This window comes from Heterocephalus glaber, unplaced genomic scaffold (genome assembly GCF_053883595.1).
Source record: "Heterocephalus glaber isolate CG9 unplaced genomic scaffold, H.glaber_assembly_v1.0 deba00000122, whole genome shotgun sequence".
In the NCBI taxonomy this organism is placed as follows: Eukaryota; Metazoa; Chordata; class Mammalia; order Rodentia; family Bathyergidae; genus Heterocephalus; species Heterocephalus glaber.
Window position 1 is genome coordinate 83,167,892 of NW_028258138.1, and position 5,194 is coordinate 83,173,085.

The 5,194-nt window shown below is 45.6% G+C and overlaps 1 pseudogene; it reads right to left on the reverse strand.

The window, feature by feature from the left end:
• Window positions 1-1,714: 1,714 nt before the first annotated feature.
• LOC101701302 (ankyrin repeat domain-containing protein 11 pseudogene) lies at window positions 1,715-5,009 on the reverse strand (annotated as a pseudogene).
• Between the last annotated feature and the right edge of the window lie 185 nt (window positions 5,010-5,194).

The window sequence follows — 5,194 nt, forward strand, 5'->3', positions numbered from 1 at the left end:
TAAATATCTTCTTAATGTGTTACAGAAGAAATCAAGAAGACAGTTTCTAGAACTAAATGATAATGCCATTATGACATACCACAACTAATGGGACACAATGAAACCAGTCCAAAGAGGGAAGTTTATAAGCTGTGAATGCCCACATCACACAAAAAAGTAAGGGTTAATAAATAATGATACATCTCCAGGTTCTAGAAAAACAAGAACAATCCAAACTCAGAGCTAGTATAGGAAGGAGATTATAAAGATCAGAGCAGAAATTTATGAAATTGAGACTAAATACAAAGAATCAATGAATCAGATTTGGTTCTTTGGAAGAATAGAAATAGACAACCCCTTAGCCAATCTAACAACAAAAGGTCCCAAATCAGTGCAATTAAAAATGAAAGAAGTGAAATCACAACACATAATACCAAATTAAAAAATTATTAAACACTTCTCTAACCTGTATGCCAGTAAATTAAGAGAATTCAGAAGGAATGTTAGATTTGTAGATATATATGAATTACCAAGCTGAACCAAGATTCAAAACCTCTAACCCAAGAACACAGTAAAATTGAAGCAGTAATAAAAGAACGTACCAACTAAGAAAAGCCCAGCTCCAGATGGAGTCATTGTTAAATTCTACAAAAGCTTCGGGGAATATCTAACGCCAGTACTCTTCTTTAATGAAATTGAAAGGGAAGGCATCCAAAGTCGTTCCTGGAAGCGGCATCGCCCTGAGTCAAAAACCAGACAAGAGTCCAACCAAAAAACAGAATTAGAGACCAATCTCGTTTATGAATGTAGATGTAAAAATTCCCCATAAGATACTGGCACACAATGCAATGAATCATCAAAAAGATCATACATCAGGCCGGGGATTTAGCTCAGTGGTTCTGGTGCCTGCCTCACAAGCACAGGGTCCCGAGTTTGATACCCAGTACCAAAAAAAGATCATACATCATGACCAAGTAGGCTTCATCCCGGGGATGCAAGGATGGTTCAACATATGCAAATCAATAAACATCACATAAACAGAAGCAGGGACAAAAATCACAGGTTCATTTCAACAGACATAGAAAAGGCCTTTGACAAAATTGAATGTTCTTTCATGTTAAGAACACTGAAGAAAATAGGTATAGGAGGGCTTTATCTCAATCTGATAAAAGCCATTTATGACAAACCTACTGCCAACATCATATTAAATGGGAAAAGAAAGCTTTCCCTCAAATCACGAAGAAGACGGGGATATCCACTATCTCCACTCCTGTCAGCATAGTCCTTGAAACATTAGCAAAAGCAATTAGACAAGATAAAAAGGGATACGTATAGGAAAGGGAGATTGAAATTATCATTATGCACTGGAGGAAAAATCATGTCTGTAATAAAGCGTTGGAAAAACTGGTTATCCACATGCAGAAGATCAAATCTAGACTCATATCTCTCACCATGTACTAAAATCAAACTGGATCAAAGAACTAAATGTTAAAAAGCAATACTTAAACCGCTGGAAGATAAAATAGGTAAAATTCTTGAAGTCATTGGTGTGGGCAAGGACTTTCTGCACAGAACCCCGGATGCACAGGAAATAGTACCAAGAAGCAACAAATGGGGCCATATCAAATTTAAAAATCTTCTGCACACAAAGCAAAAGAACCAACAGTGAAAAGGCAACCTGCAGAACGGAAAAAAAAAATTGCCAGCTATTCAGTCTTCAGTCAGAGGACTAATATCTAAGATTTGTAAAGAACTCAAAAAAATTAGACCTCCCTAAATAAAAGATTCAATCAAATAACAGACAACTGAAATGAACAGGCAGTAGTTTGGATTTCCTGATCTTTGGGAGATACAGCCTCTTCTCACCATTATTCTATTAGCTATAGATTTTCTGTAGATGTACTTTATCAAGTTGAGGAAATTCAGCTCTGTTCCTATTTTGCTGAGTTTTTGTCATGGGTGAATGTTGGATTACCAAATTTTTTTCTTTTCTATTTTTTATTAGTGCATATTTGTCACACAGATGAAGGGGTTTCATTTTGGCACATCTGTACACACATGTAACACCCTTTAATCATTGCCATTCCCATCCCCCCCACCAACCCGTGCCCCGTTTCACATTTTAAGTGGGGGTTCAGTGTGCATAATGTATTTTGGTCATATTCATCCCTTAGATGCTTTTAATGCATCAGTTGCTCTGGTCACGTGACTTGTCTTGAGCCTACTGATGCGAAGTACATTGATTTGGAATGAACTGATGCTACTGTGCAGCTCATCTGTTCGCTAAGATTTTATGTTGACTACAGGTGAAGGAGTGGACTGCCCAGCTGTAACCGGATTCATCAGCTCCTCCTGGCATGTCTTGGTTTCGCCTGTCTTTTTGCTGCATTGTTAGATACATGCACATTAAGGAGTGTATGTCTGTTCTTGGGGAATTTTCCACTTAAACCATACAGTGCTTCTTGTTATTCCTGATAATGTTACTTGCTATCAAGACTGCTTTGTCTGACACTAATATAGCTATTCTGGATTTCCTTTGATTCATCTGATGTACTTTTCTTTTCTTTTTACCCTACATCTTTATATTTAAAGTGAATTTCTTTTGAATTGAGATAATTAGGTCTTGTTTTAGAAATGTATGTTTTTAAATCTTAGATGATTATCTTTTGCTGCTGTATTTAGGCCGTTTAACGGGATTAAGAAGAATTGGTACAGTTGTACAAATACCTACCGTATTTGTAGCTGCTTTCTCTGTCCTCCCCCTGTACTGGGGTGGAGCTCATGCTAACCCCACTGAGCTAATCCCAGCCCTGCTCCCTTTCTTGAGACCGAGTCATGAAGTCACTGAGTTGCCCAGGTTGGGCTTGAACTTGAGATCCTTCTGCCTCAGCCTCCCAGAGTGCTGGGATAACAGATGAGAGCCACTGCAACCAACTTGCTACTACTTTCTCAATCTTCCCTGTTTTCCTCCTTTCTCTGGTTTTAATTGAACATTTTTTGATTCCATGTTCTCTCTCCTCTCTCACCGTATCTGTTACACTGCCTTTTACTTGTGTGGGGGAATTGAACCCAGGGCCTAATGCACGCTGAGCTCATGGTCTACAACTGAATTCTGCTGTCCTCAAATCATACTTCTTTTTCCCTGCAAGCTGGTTTAATTTCATTTACATTAGAAAATAAGATGGCCTCTTCTTTGCTTGATTTTACATGCGTAAGGACAGTTACACGAGTTTCAAACATTCCAGGTGAGATTTCGATAGCTCTGTTCAGTCTATTATAATCAGCAACCTGTGTTGCATGTGCCAGGACAGCAACTTGCTGAACAAATGCAAACACGAAGTCTCTCCTCCACTTCAGTCCTGCCTGAGATAAAGCTTGTCACTCACAGTGCTGCACCTGGTGCTGTGTCACCAGAACACAGCTTACGTGTCTGAGTTTCTGCTGTGGTGATGTCGCCCCATCCTGGTCCTCTGATTCTAGAGGACTCCCTCCCTCTGACCCGACCCCCCCCCCCTGTGGGTGTGAGTGGAACCCGGCTCCTCCTCGGGTGGGACCAAGCTTCCTGCTCCCTGCTGTGAGGCACCAGCCTCCTTGGCCTGTGGCCTTTCCCTAAGACCAGCCACGCAAGGCAAGTCCTCTCGGGCCTCGAGACCCTTAAAAGAGGAAACAGAACAAACCATTATGTCTGCAACCTCCTCTAAGCCCAAGGATAAGTCTGCCAAATATGTCACCGGTGTTTCAGCAATCTGCCTGCTTGTCTCCGAAACCCACTTGGAGCTCCTTCCCACAAAGCCCTGCTTCCTGCGATGCTGTCAGGTCCCAGACACCTTCCCAACAGGGCCAGGCAGAGGCTGCTGTCGAGGGGCAGACTGCTTGCACTGTGGCCTCTCTGGGGACCCTGACGTCTGTGTCCTGCTCTCCAGCAGGATGAGGTGGCGGTGCAGCCTGTGCCTCTGCTTCAGACCTGGAGGCAGCCCTTCCCCAGAAGGCTTAGCTTGAAAGTGCCAGCCTGTGTGGTGGCTGTGCCTCTTCCTTCCAGGCCAGACAGTGACAACAGCGGGGACCCAGCAGCGTGAGCTTGGCCACCATTCACCTGCTAAGTCCTGCTGAAGGGGGCCTTGTGACGTGTTAGAACTGTGCAGGCCGTCCAGGTGCTGTCCAGGGCGGACAGCCAGGGCCACCACAGGATTGCAGGGTCTTCCCGGCAACACTCACTTCTCAATACCCAGAAAGTGTGAAGGTGACTAGAACAGACGCAAAGCTGCAGGATGGCCCCGAAGTTAGGGGACCAAGCAGGCGTGGGGGTGGGGAGCCGCCAACCTTGTGTGGCTATTGTTGGCAGCACGGTGCAAGGGCCTTGGTGTGCACCTCCGCACCTGCAGCCAGCATCTGCTTGGTGACATCGTAGTAGCCCCGGTTACACGCCTCATGCAGCACTGTCCAGCTGGAAACACACTGCGAGGTCCTTGACTTTGACGTCTGCACCCTCATTGACGAGCTCCTTGATACGCCGGGCATCTCCCCGAATGTGGCCCGGTGCAGGCGGGTCTGTCCTCGCTCATTGCTCTTGTTCACTTTACCTCTGGTTTTTGAGGCAGAGTTAGGCGTCCCCTTCTACACACTGTAGACTGGGAGGGGTGCTTTGGTGCTGTGTCTGGGCTGTTGGCGACTCCTTGGCATCTCGTCATCTGCATGAGGAGAGCCACCTGCTGGCACCCAGAGAGGGCATAGCCGGCCTGCGCCACGCCAAACAGCGGCCCAGATTTGCAGGCAGCAGGCTCCTTCCTGGTCCTCTTCCGCTCGGGACCCTGCTTCTCTGAGTCCTGCTGCTGTCCCTTGGCCCCACCGTGAAGGGCAGCCTCCGCTTGGCGGTGCGCTCTCGCCTCCTTCCCTCCATCCCTGCGGTCCAGCTTTGGGGTCGTAGTTAGGGAAACTATCCTTTTCCTGGCTTGTTTCTCCACCATGTCGTTGCTGAGAGGAAAGTCTTCTTGCTGTGGTGTTTTAGAACACCCACTCTTGCATGTTCTTCTATTCCCTCACCTGATCTTCATTTACACCACCATCGCCTCATTGTCAGCGGACGGTTCCATGGCGGAAGTCAGCAGGCTGAGCACTGGGCTGTGTTCGGCTCAGTGGCTCATGCAGCCCGAGGCTGCGTTTCCCAGGCCACAAATCATACTTCTTTAAAAGACTTCAGGGGCTGGGGATTTAGCTC